We start from the raw sequence: 18,669 nt of genomic DNA, 5'->3' as shown, positions 1-18,669 counted from the left end.
ATAAGGAGCTAAAGATGGTTTATTCAATAAATGCAATTGGGAAAATTGGACAGATATGTACAGAAAAATGAAACTAGACCACCTTCTTACACTACACACAGAATAAATTCAAAATGGATGAAAGGCTTAAATGTTAGACCCAAAACAATAAAAATTGTAGAAGAAAACATAGGCAGCAAAATCTTGGACATAGCTCATAGCAATATATATTTTAAATAAAGAAATATTTTATAAAAATATATATTTTTTAGTTTTTTTGACGTATATTTTATTGATTATTCTGTTACAGTTGTCTTTTTCTCCCTTTGCCTACTCTGCCCGGTACCGCCTTTCTCTTCAGCAATCAATCCCTCCTTAGCCCATGTCCATGGGTTGTGCATATAAATTATTTGGCTTCACTCTTTCCTATGCTATTCTTAACATTCCCCTGTATATTTTGTACCTACTAATTATGCTTTTAATCCCTGTATCTTTTCCCCCATGCTCTCCCTTTCCCTTCCCAGCTGATAACCCTCCAAATGATCTCCATACCTATGATTCTATTCCCGTTCTGGTTGATTGCTTAGTTTGTTTTTTAGATTCATTTGTTGATAGTTGTGAATTTGTTGCCTTTTTAATATTTATAGTTGTGATCTTCTTTTTCTTAAATAAGTTCCTTTAACATTTCATTAAATAATGGCTTGCTGATGATGAACTCCTTTAACTGTACCTTGTCTGGGAAGCACTTTATATGTCTTTCCATTCTAAATGATAGTTTTGCTGGATAGAGTAATTTAGGTTGTAGGTCCTTACTTTTCATCACTTTGAATACTTCTTGCCAGTCCTTTCTTGCCAGCCAAGTTTCTTTTGAGAAATCAGCTGATAGTCTTATGGGAACTCCCCTGTAAGTAACTCCCTGCTTTTCTCTTGATGCTTTTAAGACTCTCTCTTTATCTTTATCTTTTGACATTTTAATTATGATATGCCTTGGTGTGGTCCTCTTTGGGTCTCGCTTGTTTGGTACTCTCTCTCCTCGTGGATTTGTATGTCTATTTACTTCCCCAAATTAGGGAAATTTTCTTTCATTATTTTTTCATATAAGTTTTCAATTTGTTGTTCTTCTTTTCCTTCGGCCATCCCTATGATTTGGATGTTGGCACATCTGGAGATGCTCCAGAGGGTTCTTACACTATCCTCATTGTTTTGAATTCTTGTTTCTTCTTTCTGTTCTAGTTCAATGCTTGTTTCTTCCTTATGTTCCAAATCATTCATTTGAATCCCAGCTTCCTTTCCTTCACTGTTGATTCCCTGTAGATTGTTTTTTATTTCACTTAGTGTAACCTTTCTTTCTTCCTTAATGTTGCCATACTCAATGAGTTCACTGAGCATCTTGTCATCATTGTGTTGAACTCTACATCTGATAGGCTGGTTATCTCCATTTTGTTATGTTCTTTTTCTGAGGTTTGGTTCTGTTCTTTCATTTGGGTCATATTTCTATCTCCTCAATTTGGCAGCCTCCATGTGTTTGTTTTTGTGTATTAGGTAGAGTTACTTTGAATCCCTGTCTTAGTAGCATGGCCTATTGTAGAAAAGGCACCTGTAAGTTGTATGGGGCAGAGTCTTAGGTAATTGTCAGGTTGGGGTAACCTGCTTCACTGCTTTGTGGCTCTGTGTGTGGGGAGAGGGCTTAGAGAGGGGATTGTACTGCTGCCTGGCTTCTGGAGGTTTTTGTGGCACTCATCCCATTTCCATCACTTACCTACTCCCTGTATGTGACTGGGGCCCTTCCAGCTGCTGCCCTGGTGCTGAATCCCAGAGTGTGCGGGTTTGTGTATGTTTTAAGACAATTTGGGCCCTTTAAGTGGAGTTTCCTGAAAATCATGCCATTTCTTCTGCCATGACAACCCCCACTGGTTTTTATAGCTGCAAGTTAAGGGTATTTATCTTCCTGGTGCTGGAACCCTGGGCTGTGCAGTCAGGCCTGGGGCTGGGATCACTCACTTGCAAGGTATCCCTCCCAATTTTTATCCACCACAGGTGAATGTGAGACTGCCTGTGCTTGTTCTGCTACTGTCACTGCGTCTTCTCACCACACAGCATCTCCTCACCTCTCCACCCATCTCCACATCGCCACTCTTCCTACCTGTTTGGATGAATGTGGCTTCTTTAAATCCTTGGTTGTTAGACTTCCATACAGTCTGCATTTCTGACAGTTCTGGATGTTGTTTTGAGGTTTAGTGGTAATTGCTTTTGTGGTTGCACAAGGAGGCAAAGCATGCCTACCTACTCCTTCTTGACTGGAAGTCCTCTCATAACAATATTTTATTGGATATATCTCCCTAGGCAAGGGAAACAAAAGAAAAAATAAACAAAGGAACTACATCAAACAAAAAGGTTTTTGCACAGTAAAGGAAAATATCAACAAAGTAAAAAGAACCCACAGAATGGGAGAATATATTCACTGATACATCTGATACGGGTTAATATCCAAAATTTATAAAGAAGTTACAAAACTCAACACCAAAAAAACAAAACAACACAATTAAAAAATAGGTAAAGGACCTGAATAGATTTTTTTCTAAAGAGGACATACAGATGGCCTATAGACATATGAAAAGATGCTCAACATCACTAATCATCAGAGAAATGCAAATTAAAACCACAATGAGGTATCATCTCACACTTATCAGAATGGTTATCATTAATTAATCAACAAACAACAAATGCTGGTGAGGATGTGGAGTAAGGGGAACCCTTTTGCTCTGTTGATGGGAATGCAGACTGGGGAAGCTACCATGGAAAGCAGTATGGAGATACCTCAAAAAATTAAAAACAGATCTGCCTTTTGACCCAGTGATCCCACTCCTGGGAATATATCTGAAGGAACCCAAAACACTAATTCGAAATAGCATAAGTACCCCTGTGTTCATTACAGCTAACACAATTGCCAAGATATGGAAGAAGCCCAAGTGTCCATCAGCAGATGAGTGGATAAAGCAACTATGGGACATTTATACAATGGAATACTACTTGGCCATGAAAACTAAGGAAGTTTTACCCTTTGTGACAGTATAGATGGACCTGGAGAACATTATGCTAAATGAAATAAGCCAGTTAGAGAAAGACAAATGCCATATGATTTCACTCATATATGGAATCTAATGAACCAACTGAACAAACAAAATAGAGACAGACTCATAGATGGAGAGCAGGATGACAACTGAATGGGGGTAGGGTAGGGGGTGGAGGGACTGAGCAAAAAAGGACTCCTGGACACGGACAATGGTGTGGTGACTGTGGGGGGAGGGGGTATAAAGGGACTATATAATAATGGGAAAAAAATAAAATAAAAAGCCTGGAAAAAGAACTTATACCATTTCTCGGAACATTGGACTCTTAAGAATTTGCCACCTCAAATTCAGAAGTTTCTCAAGAGTTTTCCAGCAGCAGGAAGTTTGCAGAAGCAACATTTCCCAAGTCATCATTCTATTGAGATCTCTGGTATTGCAGTGATCTCCAAATGCTGATTCTCAGATTGAGTGCAGCAGAATCCCTTGGGGGACTTGTGGAGGAATGATTTCTAAGCCAAGTTCTACCCACAGAGATTCAGCTTCAGTAGACCTGGTGGGAGGACCTGAGAATCTTGAAGTGTGTATAGCTCCCCAAGTGACTTCCATGTAGAGCCGTGACTAAATATGCTCTCGTCTATGCATTGGTCATTGATATTGGGTATAAATATTACCTAATAGTTCAACATACATTGTGACCCTTTTTTCTTCTCATTCTAAATAAAATACCAAAGACCTAATTAAAAAGAAAAGAAATGAATTATGGTATTGAGTATACCATTCTTCTGGAAATTAAAAAAACAAACAAACTAAAAACCATCTCAGAAGGAGTTAAGGGTTAATGTTGGTTGAGTTAATTTGGACCCTAATAAATGTTATCTGTGGATCAGTATAATGGATTGAATGTGTTTCCCATAATTCACATGGTTAAGCCTTACCCCTGAATGTGATGTGATTCAGAGGTGGGGCATTTGGGAGACAGTTAGGTTTAGATGAAGTAATGAAGGAGGGGCCCTCATGAAGGGATTGGTGCCCTCATAAGAAAAGGACGAGACCAGCGCTCTTTCTTTCTCCACCATGTGAGGATACATCAGGAAGGTCACCATCTGCAAGCCAGGAAAAGGTTTGTTCAGACATTGAATCTGCGGGCACCTTGATCTTGGCATTGCCAGCCTCCAAAACTGTGAGAAATACACATTTGTTTAAGCCACCCCAGTTTATGGTATTTTGCTATAGCAGCCTGAGCAGACAAAGACATTGGGAGGCACTTAGTAAACATTCATTAACTATGAAGTAGATGATTCTACTTGTGCTTTTAAAGAGGTGGAAAGAGAATAGTAAAATGCCTAAATAATTTTCCTATAGTATGCCATATCATAGCAAAGTGAAGCAACTGTGGATTCTGGCTCTGTCCATGTAACTGGGCTGTCTCCACCCTTCCTGGCACCCTTCCTTGTACATTTGGAATCAATTATTACAGGCCTGCATATCTGCAAGCATTTGGTTTCAGGAAAGAGGTTAAGAGAAGCTAAGTGGTAAAAGGAATATGTGTTGGATCAAATAAAAAAGCCGCAGTGATGAAACTGGAGGAGGAAATGGAACCAGACCTCCAACCATCACATTTCATCTTAGTGCATTAAATGTCTTCTTACCAAAGCTAAGCAAAGCCCAGGAAATATTGAAAGTTTGACTTATGAAGTCATGCAGCTTGGATTTTTTTTCGAGCAAATGATGAAGTGTAATATTCTCATGTATTTTTGTTTTATTACTAATCTAAAAACATATGCTTCATTTTACTCTGGTGAAGTTTGTGAGAAGGAGTAGAGTCATTTAGTGTGTTTCCCTTTTGTAGTTTTATTTTTTGATCAAGGTTATGTATATACATTTTTAAATCAATTTAATAGTTATACACGTTCCTTTCCCATGAGGCAGCCATTTTCAGCTCTTTCTTTTTCCTCATATGTAACAAATGTAGAAGGGATGATAGAACTAAAAAATGTCTATTTTACTCTTTTCTAAAATTGTTTCTTTTTCAAAGTATGTTCTTTGATTACGCTCATCAGAAATCAGCTGGGATGATTGTTTCAAATGAGGAGTCCTGAGTCCCATTTCAGACCTAATAGATTTGCTAGGATGTGGGACATAGGTATCTGTATTTTAAACAGCCTCTAAGTGATCCTTATGCAAATTATAGTGTGAAAGTTACTTTCTTAAAGGGTCTTGATTTTTGCCAGGGAATGTAATGTTTTCTAGTTGTATGTCTGTCTTTCAATCCATTGTCATGTCGTTAGGAATCTACCTAACAAAGGTTACAGCTCTCATGTATGATGCTAACACAAACAAGAGAAAATAGTAGTTCACTTCTTCTAGAGAAATGAAAAATGGCTCTAGAGACTGAAATCTGGGTCCTAAATGTGTTTATTGCTATTGGGATATTGTTTCTAGGCCCTTTTAGAGGACAGATTTAAAAATCGTGAGTTATTTTAAAATTAGAATAATCAATAGGTACAATATGATGTATTAAATTATATTACAATTTGTTTTTTTTTCTTATAATAAAATTCATAGTTCTTAACAGTAGCATAATTGCTTTCTGCTAATCATAAAAATGCTAAATGATATTTTAAGACTAGTTTGTATCTTTGTTGGGTCTTAGAATGTTTCCCACTAAGGGAGTATAGTTAAAGTACTATACTGTAAATGTACTTTAAATATTTATTTTCTGCTTTGTTATACTACCAGTTATATTTTTCCCCAATAGCTGGCATTTTAAAAAATTTAATTTTTGAAATATGTAAGGTATATTATGTTAAAAACTAAATAAGATATAGAAAGTGTATACTGACAGAAGTTTTACTTCCATCTGTTTCCACCACCCAGTTTCCACCTCCTCTCTTCTTAGAGGTAAACATTTTTATTAAATTCTGACTTTTTCTTTTGTTGTTTCTTTTTATAAATGCAGGCATGCAGGTACATATAGTCTTGTTCCTCCTATTTTTTCACACACACAAAAAAATCCAAAATATATTAGCTTTACATTTTTTCCCACATCTTTTCCTCTCCATATATATCTGGAGATTAAGGAGAAACCTTGTAAACAGCTACTTTCTGCCCATTCCCCAAATACTCTGAGATGGTCACATTGAGTTAGTTCATTTTGTTCTTAGGTCCTCTCTTATTTCTGGTCTCCAAACTGGACTCTTTATTTAATAAAAACCTGTTGTCCAGAATCAGTATTTTCTATCCCATATTAATGAAAATGACCTGAGAAGTGACACAGTGTATCATGTTTGTGTGTTAATTCATATGTAGATTACCCATGTCAGGAGGTCATGAAAGAATTGGTTTTGCCCCCTTTTTAAAAAAAAATTCTAACCCGAGGGGATATGTTTACTGATTTTAGATTTTAGAGTGAGAGGGAATGAGAGAGGGAGAGGGAGGGAGGTAAGGGGGATGGGGAGAGAGAAAGAGAGAGAGAGAGAGAGAGAGAGAGAGAGAGAGAGAGAGAGAGAGAGAGATCATCTGCCTGCTGGGAATCAAACCCACAACCCTTGGGTATATGAGACAATGCTCCAACCAACTGAGCCACCTGGCCAGGGCTGGTTTTGTCTCCTTTTGTCCTTTGAAAATAAAAGATCCAGACTAGCACCCAGATACCACTATTTTACCTGGTGTTTCAGTTTATCCTGAATGCCACAGCATCTTTTCCTATGGTTTTTCTTTCTTAAAACATTGTTGAGAACCATTGCAGGGCACTGTCATTATTATAACTACTTTATGAGAGATCTTTTATTTTGTAAATATATTATACTGTATTAAGTAATCTAGATATTTTCCCCATCACTAGGCTATTCTACCCAATTATCACCAGTATTGTGTAAAAAATAAAAAGTATAGAGAACTCAAATTTACTAGGATAAATGATATGATTGGGTAGAAATACAAAGCATTGCTTTTATTGTTGTTTGCAACATGCATTGACAATAAGACACATTGTAAAGGAAGAAAGTACTCTTTCCAAAGAAAGATTTTCCAATTGAACTTAATCTTTAAGACTCCCAATGATATGTTCACTTCCTGTTTTCCTGTTTCAGGCACACAAACTTGGAGCATGAAAACCCTCAGAGGTCAAATATTATTTAAATGGTTTTTTAGTAGTGAATAGTGGCTTCTTAGCAATAACTATCTTTGATTCTTACATAGTAATCTTAGAAAGCAAGTTCCATAATTACTTTGCAAGAAATGATTGGATATAATAATGTTTACATAAAGTTTTAGATAAAAGTAGTATGTGCACATTCCTTTTGATAGGTATTATGAGCATTATGGCTTTTTTGATATTAAGAAGATTGGGCTTAGTTATATCAATATATATCATAATATACTATTATATTAATATATAGCATGGCTAATTATTTTCTTCTCTGAAACCTATAAAAATGCATAAACTACTTAAACTAGAAACTATGATTAACTTCAGTAACATTCCATGTTTATATGGTAATAAAATTCTTCAAACAATTTATCATTGAGCTAAGGACAAGATACATTAACCCCTTTTAAATTTTAGCATACTGATGTTGAAATTTTTAAGGGAGTGAATTTACTTTTACATATGTTTTGTTCTTACAAAAAGATTAAACCTTAAGTCATAAACACTACTTTGTGGGGGGTGGAGGTGGAAGAGGGTATACAGAGGATAAATGATGATGGAAAAAATAAAATAAAAATAAACTACTTCAGTGTTGTGTCGTCTTTCATAATACTGATGAAAATTGCCTAAGTGTTAAATTCCTGAACATTTATAGGAGTTCATGAAGAAAAGTGAAAGCCATCTCTTAGGTGGATAGTAAATTTTTTCTGGGGAATACTAATGATTAATCAGAAAGGGCTTTTCTATTGCACCTGTGACTTCATTCTCATGAGTACTGGTGTGGTGTTAATGAGCAGGCATTAAGTGTTACCCATGGTGTGCTCTCAAATTGCCAACGTGAAGGAATTGATAATGAGAATGACAAGGTGCTCCATTTTTTTCTCCTGGGGCTTCATTCAGGCCAGAAATGTAGTCTTTCAACGGAAAGTTGGGACTGGCAGGCTAAAGCCTGACCTGGTAGGTTTTTAAATGGCTCTGCCCATGGTGTATCAAGAAGGGAGAGGCTGATGCCATAACCACACATAACAACATTCCACAGAAGGCTGCTATCCCTCCCCGCCAGTGCATCTCCACCCTTAAAGGACGGCTCATGTCTGAGGAGGGCCACATGCATGGATTTGTGATTTGCATTTCAGGCTGCCATTGGAAGAGCAGAGGCAAACTGTTGTCCTTGTTTGATTCCTCCAAGTTGTCTTGATCTTGGTCTCATGCACTCCTTCACCATCCCAGTCTACCTTGGTAGTGCTGTTGAAATTATACCAGGTGAGTTTATATGAAGTCTTTGACACTGTCCACTGCTTCCCAACGCCATAGGCCCAGGTAGTCACCAAGTCCTGCAGATGTATTTACTCAAGAGAACATATATTTTAAAAATTTAAAATTTATTTAATATGTATTCACATAGTATATTATTTAAAATGTGAAGAGGAGTGAATGAGTCAGAGGCTCAGTGGGGAACAGATGGCATTCCAAATAGGATTATTCCAAGAGGGTTTATTTGCAATGAAACCACTTATAAAAGCCCGGGGTAAGAAAACTATAATGCAGTAACCTACCTGGTTGTTAGTATCAACACAGCTGGGGGATGATGGGAAGAAGTAGGTACTAGAACTAAGGGAGCCAATCCTATTACACAGACATGAGCCCTTGCAGGAAGCTCTAATCTTCTGTGGAGAGACAGCCAACTCCAGGTGGCCTTCAGTGAGTGAGCCAGGAAATCAGCTTCTGTCCTCATGCTTCTCCCACTGATCTTTTGTACCGCTTTCCATTGTCCAATCCAGCCAGAAGCTAGAGAGCAGGAAACCCTTGATGCTGACCACATGGGTCAGTCTCCTGGGACACAAGCAGGGTGGCAAGTGAACCTCAAAGAAGCACATCATACCTAGCACAGAAAGATATATGAGAAAAGTCTCTCCCCTGCCCTGGCACCCAGTTCCCCAATGTGAAAGCAACCATTTACCAGGACCTCCCAGAGATCTTAAGTCTTGTTCAAGTAAACCAAGGGGTGGGGATTATTTTTAAAGATTTCAGAATTTGCCTAAAGCAAGCCTTGTTGCTGGGAAGGATCCCTTGATACGTGCCAAAGGTTTGCTGAGGGTCACTTAAGATAATATGACACATATCTGGTTCCTGTGTTTGGGTGCTTTTGTATGGTCCATTTTGGTCTTAAGAATGCTAAATCAGTTAGGGTTTTGTATTATGGCCTTATGTTTCCTATTAGTGAGCTGGCTCAGAAATAAAATGTAAATATTTCCTAATTTGCTATTCATGGGTGGACATTGAATTAGAAGACCCCCTGAAATTGCACTTAATGTGAAGTTTTTAGGAAAAAGGTGCCATGGCTTTCAAAAAATTCTCATAGAGTTCTTTGTGTCATGAAAGACTAAACACATTTACCTAAAGGAAGTTTGATTCATTTGGAATTTCTTCTCATTACATATTTTTAACATGACCTCTGCATTCTTAGGATTCAGTAGCCTGGACAAAGAATTATTCAAATGCTCTCAGGAACTTGCAAACCAAAATTCTCTAGTGTGATGGATTAATATGTGCTAAATGATCCTTGAAATATAAAACAGTGTGTTCTTGGTCAATAAATCCCACTATGGCCAGTTAGTAAGATTATTTATGTTCAATGGGAATATTTCATTCAATGTAACCAAGAGAAAAATGTTTTGCTTAAGTGATAAGAAAGAGAATTTGGATCAGTGAAAAAGTTACATAGCATTTTTTCTACACAAATTTATCCAGAAATTTTGTAAGGTGTTCTGTTGTGTAAAAACTCATTGATTTTTTTGTATACCTGTAGATAGACTTGATAAATTAAACTAAGTACATTCATGTTTAAGATTTTTATCATAAAATTATTTTTTTTTTTATGAGAGTGATTTCGAAGATTTACTATATTTTGGACTCCAGCTCTATGCCCTCTGTCCTCTGGTCAGATAATTTTCTGAGAAAAAATTCTGATTTAATATTAAAAATCACTGAGTGAGTTTAAGTTATGATTCCTAGTAACCTTTACAGGAATTTTTCTCTTTCATAAGGCACATACAAACTACTGAAACTCTTAGTGGAGCAACGTAATACGTGTTGCTCTGTGTAAAGTATTATTAAGCTAGATTAGATGAGTCAACTCTTTTCTTCTACTCTTTTTTCTTTTGCTGAGGACTCTGGTTACAAGTGTCTGAAACCTAAATAACTTAAACAAAACAGGGAATGTATTTATTTTTATTTACAGGAATTATACTTTTGGGGTGGAACTGGCTTCAGGCATGGCTACAGCCATGATCTCAGTTATATCAGGTCCATACCTTTTTGCTTCTTGGTTCTTCTTCTGTCTGTGTCAGCTTTATTCTCTTTTATACACTTTTTCTTCACACTGAGAAAGACATTATGGTTATAGAAATATCCAGACTTAAAACATTCTTGCCAGCAAAATATGTAGGAAAAAACCTTCTTTTTCCTTAAAAATATATAAAAATTCAAGGGAAAATACTTGATTGGCCTTGCTTGGTCACGTGTTCAATTGTTGGGTCAGATGATAATACAGAAGCTTATCCCATGATCAACAGTCCCTTCATTGACTAGTGGAGGCATTTCCCAAAGGAAGGGAAGGGGAACTGTGATGAGAGTAAGGGGATGAGTTTGCTGGGCTGGTTGGTATAAGCAGCAGATGCCCAGTACAGTGAGTTAGTATATACCTGTGTCAGCAAATACTGCTGCCAAATTAGTAATTAGAATGTCATCCTTTGGGCTTTACAAGCTAAGAATTCAACTACTTGTTCTATTTTAACTATAAAAGCACAGACAAAATCTGGAAAAATATGGAAATGTTTGATCTCCATGTGTTCTTGCTCTTTCTATAGAAAACTATCAAGTAGATAATACTTAAATATAATCACCACATAATCTTTCATGTTGCAGAGGCTTTTAAGTTGCCTGCTACCTAGTAAAATTAAATGTGAATACAAGTGAAAAAATAGGTAGCACAGTATGTATTATGCTTCTGACAGATTTGGAAATAATTACTTGCATGGGTATTTTGAATACAATAGGCCTTCACTGCTCATTTTTCCATATAATTGTCCTTCTTTCTTTTGGAAACTGATAAAGATTGAACAGAATCAAGTGTTATAATTCATTCAAGGTTGACTGCCCTTCCCAATGTTCAGAAATCCTCAAGGGTGAATGTCTTCATTTTCTTAATTCTTGTGATGGGAAAAATTATACTTTTTTTCTGTGCAGTATTCTAATTCGGGTTAGGTAGACACTAATTTAGAATAAAGATACAGAGTATTTTTGACAGTCCCAGTTTCAACATAGCAATTCATGTAATCACCACATTTATTATAACTTATTATACTTGTGATATGTTAACATTATATTAACAGTACACTCAGCCAGCCACAGATTGAAGCTGTAAGAAAGGTTCCTGCTTTTACTGTAGCAGTTCATTAGAATAGACAATACTGTTTCTGTCTCATGTCCTTTGATGTAAAAATCTCTGGTAAATTGAGCCCATCTTTAGTTTTGTTTTATTTTATTTTATTTTATTTTATTTTAATAACTACTTTCCCTTATCCCTTCTTCTCATCTAAGCAATGAGAAGTAAATTAGGATAAAATGAAAAAAAAAAAATTTTTGTCACCCATTTTTGAAGGGTTATTTTGTAATAGATGTCCAGAATTTATGGCAACAATAACAAATAAAAAGGAAAGAATTCTCCTATAAAAATCTTATCATCCAAAAAAAAAAAAAACAACTGGCTCTTCCCTCTCCATTTCTTTCTTGTCCTTCCCAGTGGGGTTGCACATATTTTATGTCATTGTCATTATACCTAGTCAGAATTTGTATTCTGCCCATTCCACTTAATTTTATCTCAAACATTTCCATATATTGCATGTCCAGTTTTGCTTCATAAGATCTAATTTGCCAGTGTTCTATAATTTGAAAAGGAATTAACATTTTATTGGAGATTTATGTTAGTTACAGTCTGAACTTTATAAATGATGCTATTATAAATATATTTGTGTATTAGAACCTTTCTTTTTTAGGATTATTTGTTCAAGAAAAATTCTAATAATGGGGTTAGTGGATCAAAGAGTAGAAGTATTTTTATAATCTAATTTTATAATGATTTTGAGATAGTTTTAAAATTTGGAAATATATAGCTACAATGTTTTTAATAGGTTTTTAAAAAATGCTCATATGAATATAGTTCTTTTTCTTTATTGGTTCTGTCTCATGTATTGTACCAAATTACCTCCTTTTACTGTTTATGTGGCGACGTAGGGGGGGAATGAAAATCTAAAGCACAGGTTCACATATGAAAGAACAAAAGAGAGAAAGGTGAGAGGACATGTATTGATCTTCTTTCACTCTTATCTAATTTCCATTAAGTCTGCCTGCTATTTAATTTCATTTGGTCTGCCTTGATGTCTTTTATTCGTTTTTATTTTTATTTTTTTGCCTTTTTATAAGAGTATTATTTCATAACTGTATCTACGAGTTAACCTTTAAACCCAGTCCTGATCAATGAAGAATCATGATTTAATATTTCCCCACCATCTTCCCCTTTACAAGAAGCTTTTGGAGGATATCCCTGCCCTCCCACCTCTCTCTCTCTCTCTGTCTATCTTTCTCTCTCTCTTTCTCTTCCTCCCTCTCCCCCTCTAGGGATTTTTTTTAAAGTATATTTTATTGATTATATTGTTACAGTTGTCCCAATTTCTTTTCTCTTTGCTCCCCTCTGCCAAGTACCCCCCTTCCCTCCAGCAATTCCACACCCCTTAGTTCATGTCCATGGGTCGTGCATATAAGTTCTTTGGCTTCACCCTTTCCTATATTATTCTTAACTCCCCCCTGTCTATTTTGTACCAAACAATTATGCTTCTTAATCTCTGCACCATTTCCCCATTTCTCCCCCTCCCCCCTCCCAGCTGATAACCCTCCAAATGATCCCCATACATATGATTCTGTTCCTATTCTGGTTTACTTAGTTGGATTTTGTTTTTATTTTTTAGATTCAGTTGTTGATAGTTGTGTGTTAATTGTCATTTTAATGTTCATAATGTTGACCTTTTTCTTAAGTAAGTCCCTTTGACATTTCATATAATAATGGCTTGGTGATGATGAGCTCCTTTAGCTTTACCTTATCTGCTCTTCCATTCTAAATGATAACTTTGCTGTATAGAGTAATCTTGGTTGTCCTCTACAGATTTTTTTTTTAATTTTTTAATTTATTTATTTGTTTGTCTCTTTATTTTTTTAGAGATAGGGGAAAGGAGAAAGAGAGAAGGAGAGAAACATTACTGTGTGGTTGCCTCTCACTTGCACCCCCAACTAGGGGACCTGATGTGCAACCTAGTCATGTGCCCTGACTGGGAATTGAACCAGCGACACTTGGCTCGCAGGCCAATGCTTAATCCACTGAGCCACAGCAGCCAGGGCTTGTCCTCTACAGATTTTTAATAAAATTATTCTCTTTAATTTTCTGGAATGGGTATAATCATATATACCAGGAGTCCCCAGCCTCCGGGCTACAAACTGGTACCTGTACTGGTTCAGGCCTGTTAGGAACTGGGCTGCACAGCAGGAGGTGAGCTTGAATGTAATGTGCTGAATCATCCTGAAACCGGCCCTCCTCCCCACCTCACCCCAGTCTGTGGAAAAATTGTCATCCATGAAACTGGTCACTGGTGCCAAAAAGGTTGGGGACCACTGATATATACTATATCTTTAAAACTTCCAGTGGGAAATCCAGTGCCAGAATTTACGGTAGTCTTGAATGCCTGTTGGGCAGCCCAGAAAACAAATGACAATAGATTAATTCTGCAATTTGTACCTCACTGGCAGATTTTCACATCGCATGAATATTGGACATTGTATTATATCTCAGCTCACGTGAAAATGATCAGGATTTGTGAGCTGCTTGATTGTAAGTCTTAGGAAATCAGGTATCTTGTATGTCTTTCTGTGTCCCAGGGACAGGGACCTAGCTCTGTCCTTGGCAAGTATGGCTTTTAGCCTTCTCTATGTCCCATGGAAGGGTAAGTATTTTTCATCTCATTCTGTGGGGGAGAATATATACTAGGACAGGACAAGCTCCATGGTCAATTAGGTTATTTTGACTTAGGATAAAAATTATAGAAAATTAGTTTATTCAGGAAAAAAATTTACACATAATATTAATTTCAGAACATGTTGGCTTATGGTTGTCAGACATATTCATTGCCATCCCTGCATGAAAACTTAGACTAGAGCTTTCATTTAAAAGCAAGCTCCAGAAAGTCACATAAACAGAAAAATGCATCTTTGTTATGAGAACGAATTCTAAATGAGAAAACAAATAACTCCCAAAGGGCAGCTATAATCTGAACCTGATTTTGTTCCATATCTTTCCAACTATTGACAAATTCAGCACTAGAATATATATTAATTGGATTATATTTGAATGGTTTTTCATTATATGTATGTATATTTTCAGTTATAGAATGGGCAGTGATGATAATTTTTTGGTATTTATTACCTATCTAAAAGAGGAAAACATACTGAACCATGTTTTCATTTTCTCACTCTGCTTTCTGCCAGTGTTGTCTACTGAATCTGCCCTCGCCCATGTTACCACCAACATACTTGTCTTCAAATTTAATGATCTTTTATTTTTTTGTCCCTGGCTTCTCTGTAAATCCTTGGAACAGTTGAAAAGGTTGACTCTCTCATAATTAAAACTTTCTTTTTAAATATTAATTTATCCTTCCCTTTCTCCTATTTCTTTAATATCACTTCTTTCTCTAAACGAGGGCATATCTAAGCCTGAGTCAATGTCTTTTTTTTTTTCTCCCAGTTACCATCATCATTCAACTCTATAAATATTTCTGTAAATATTTCCTAAACCTGACCTCTTCCATGTGTCTTCTCCCCACACCTCCAGTTTCTATTGCATACCTTGCAAAGGACCAGGTTTTCTGTAATCACTTCAAGATCAGTATGTCCATCACTAAATTCATCATCTTTCCCTTTTACAGGTCTTTCTCCAGATTTTCACATATCTACTTCCTCAGACATCCAGGTTTATTAAGTAATCTGTTGCAAATGATGGGGTAAAAAGAAAATTAGAATTTTGGTTAGAGCTAACATTCTATTGCTGTGTAATGAATTGCCACAAATGGTGGCTTAAAACAACACAAATTTATTGTCTCATTGTTTCTGTAGATCAGGGGACCATTTTCAGATTAGCTGGGTTCTCTGCTCAGATGGAATAAAGGTGCTGGCTGGGGAGGTGATTGCCTCTGAAGCTCAGGGTTGTCTTTTAAGCTCATTCAGGTTGTTGGCAGAATTCAGAATTGGGTGTATGACTGAGGTTCCTGTTTTCTTGTTAGCTGTTGTCTGTAGATCTCTCTCAGCAACTAAAGGTCACCCTCAGGTTGTTGCCACATAGTCCTTCCCAGAGGCACTGCTTGCCTGTTGCTTTTTTGAGACCTGCAGAAGAGCTTCTCCTGATGCTTCCTGGCCTGCCTTGGGGCTCACCTGCTTAAGTCAGGCCCACTCCCTGTTTTCTCCCTCTTCATGAACTCAAAGTCAGCTGATAAGGGACCTTAATTATATCTGCAAATCCCTTTTTTCTATACTGTAGCAAAATCATGGGAATGAGATCCTATCATAGTCATAGTCCCAAACACACTCTGCGAAGTAATCATGGAGGGTGTACACCATCCAGTGGGAATCATGGGCCTGGTTTAGAATTCTGCTTACTACAGGTAAGTGGGGGCAAGGATGGGAATGTGTGTCAGCATTAATTATTCAAGTGATGACTTTGAGGAAGTTTTACTAACATAGGTGGTGCCTATAGAGTACTAGTTTAAGACGTCATTGATATGCGTTTATGAAAAGTTTACTAATTATATATAGATATATATTTTTAAAAACATACCATGAAAATATTTCACTATGCACTTATCTACACTCCACTACAATAATTGTATCTTAAATCTGTTTTTGTGCTTTTTGGTAAACAGTTCCCACAATGCAACCATATTTGAATGTGAAATTTAAGAATATTTTGGGAACTATTATGTTTTTATTGAGAGATACATGTGAATAATTTTGCCCTTACTTTTTTTTCCCCCTAGCTAGTCTAGATAAGGTGTAATATGAGGTGACTTTCTTCATCTATCCTCTCAAATAAGGATAATTGCTTCTGGTGAATAATCAGTTTATGGCTTTTATCCTATTTCACTCCCTGACATTTGGAGGAACAGCATTCATTTTGTTTTAAGTTGCTTTTGTGTGTATGTGTATGAGCCAAACCAGATTTGAAGTGTTATTTTTCTTTGGGAGAGAAAAGAAATAAATATGTAGATTTCTTATTTGAATAAAGAGAATAGTGTTTATGCTCTGGTTTCCTAAAATGTGTTTATAAATAGCATCTGTTTCTATATTAATATAGAGGTTTGTTAATTACATTCTTCTGTTGTTTCTAAAATTGATGTTAAAGCTTTTCTTTGAGTCATATCTATTTTGTGTTCTTTGCTCTATTGTCTAAACCATTTTCCCAATTTCATGAGAAAGTATCTCTTTTAAAAAGTATCTTTTTAGGGAAGCCACTGTTTTTTCATAATTTTGCATAAATCAGAACCTATTACCAATTTTAGGCTATTTATTTCATAAACTGTTAGATATTTATTCTTATTCCTATTTTACAGAGACTGGGATTAATAAATTTACACAACTTTCACAATATGTTATATTAGCTAGAACATTATGTAGGGAAAAAGGAAGAAGTAAACTTTGGTTTTATTTTCAAATCACTGGGTTATGATGATATGTTATTTAGCTAATTTGAAATTAAATACTGACACTTGAAGACTTTACTGTCTTGTTTGTTTAATTTGGAGCTGCTCATAGCTATCAACACCATTATGTGGAAAAATATTTTATATGTATATTCATAGACTACTCTGCTTTAGACTCTCTGGCTTTGTACTTCATCTGAAGCAATTTAAAATGGAATTGGAAATTAATGTGCTTATCTCTAACCACATACACATTCAGTCCTCATTTCTCTTGATTGACTTAGCATTTCTCTTAGGGAAAAAAAAATGAGATTCATGGCTCAGTCAGTAATTGTATTCATCTTGCAATTCAAGTGTGTCTTGAACTTGTTCCGATCAGGCTGATATTTGCCTCTATTAAGGGAGCCTTCGTGACAAATATGAATCCACAAGATAATGTCTTATTCTTGATTGTTTCTAACCCAATCTTAAGGTGTCTGATGTGTTTTAGGCCCTATTTATCTTGTTGATTCATCAATGTTTTTCCTATTTCCTGGGTGTACCAGATCTAATTTTGAGCATATTAATAGCCTTCTAAGGAAAGGAAAATACCACATCCATGGAAGGAAAAAAAATGTTGTTACCAGTAGCAAGAAGGTGGATGAAATTCACTTCTTTGCACAATGGTCACTTACCTGTTTTTTCTCTTCTGAATGCTTGGTGGTAGCTGCATACACTGGATTTCAAATCTGCAGTTTCAAACAGCAGTGCAATTTCTTATCTGAAAAATGTTTATCAACTACTTTTCATGATAGAGTTTATAGCATTCCATATTGTTAAGAAAGTACACTTAGAAAGTTACATTTATTTCCTATTTGAATCAGTGAAAGCATTGAATAAAGAAAGGTACAGGCAAAATACTTGAAAAGAGCATCTACATTATTTCGTCTCCATCCATGCATATCCACACATGTCCATATGTGGGTGGAAATTGTGGAGAGTTTTCATCTGTATGCATGCCATTTAGAAGTACAAGAGATCCCAGGGAAAATAATTTCCATCTTCAGCGTCAGAGTTACTTCTTTTCATCTATTTTTATGTATGTGCATTATAGAGATCAAATATACTATTCTTATTGCTACAATATGTCTTGCATTAAATTCAAAGAGGAGTACTTCTTTTGGAAATTAAAATGGGGAAACTAAACAATATGCAGTCTATTAAAAAATAAATATTTTAAATGCTTTTAAAAATTGTAGTCATGTAATTGCCCTTTATAACTCAGACATTGACCTGCAGTTTTATTCTTAGTTAAGCTATTGGTAATTCCATTATTTGTCACAAGTGATTAAAAATTAACATATAAGCTATTTTTTTTGGATTATGGATTCTGCATTTACATGTCCTCTGTGATTATGATGATGATGGCTTTTTTAGAATGCTCATGAACATCCATGTTATCTACTCCATTAGATGTTCTCATAACGATAACATATAGATAGATGAATATGTGGAATTTTTCACTTATCTTCCCTGAGTTGGAGAAATTCATTCTAACTCATGTAATGGAGGCATTTTTATGTTGAATCTCCTTTGCTTATCATCTCTACCTACTGCAGTTAGGTTATTTTTAATAGGACTTTCATCTTGAGTAGTCCTTTCATGTTCATTGGCCATGATAAAATCCTCAGCA

General features: G+C 35.9%; 1 protein-coding gene across 7 annotated transcripts in view; it reads left to right on the top strand.

The window, feature by feature from the left end:
• The window catches only part of ADAM22 (ADAM metallopeptidase domain 22), a 233,881-nt gene that overhangs the window by 84,535 nt on the left and 130,677 nt on the right, over nt 1–18,669 (top strand). The gene's annotated exons all lie outside the window — the stretch shown is intronic.

The sequence above is a fragment of the Furipterus horrens genome, unplaced genomic scaffold, assembly GCF_987537825.1.
Source record: "Furipterus horrens unplaced genomic scaffold, mFurHor1.1.pri manual_scaffold_9, whole genome shotgun sequence".
Lineage (NCBI taxonomy): Eukaryota > Metazoa > Chordata > Mammalia > Chiroptera > Furipteridae > Furipterus > Furipterus horrens.
This window is presented reverse-complemented; position numbering and strand designations above follow the sequence as displayed.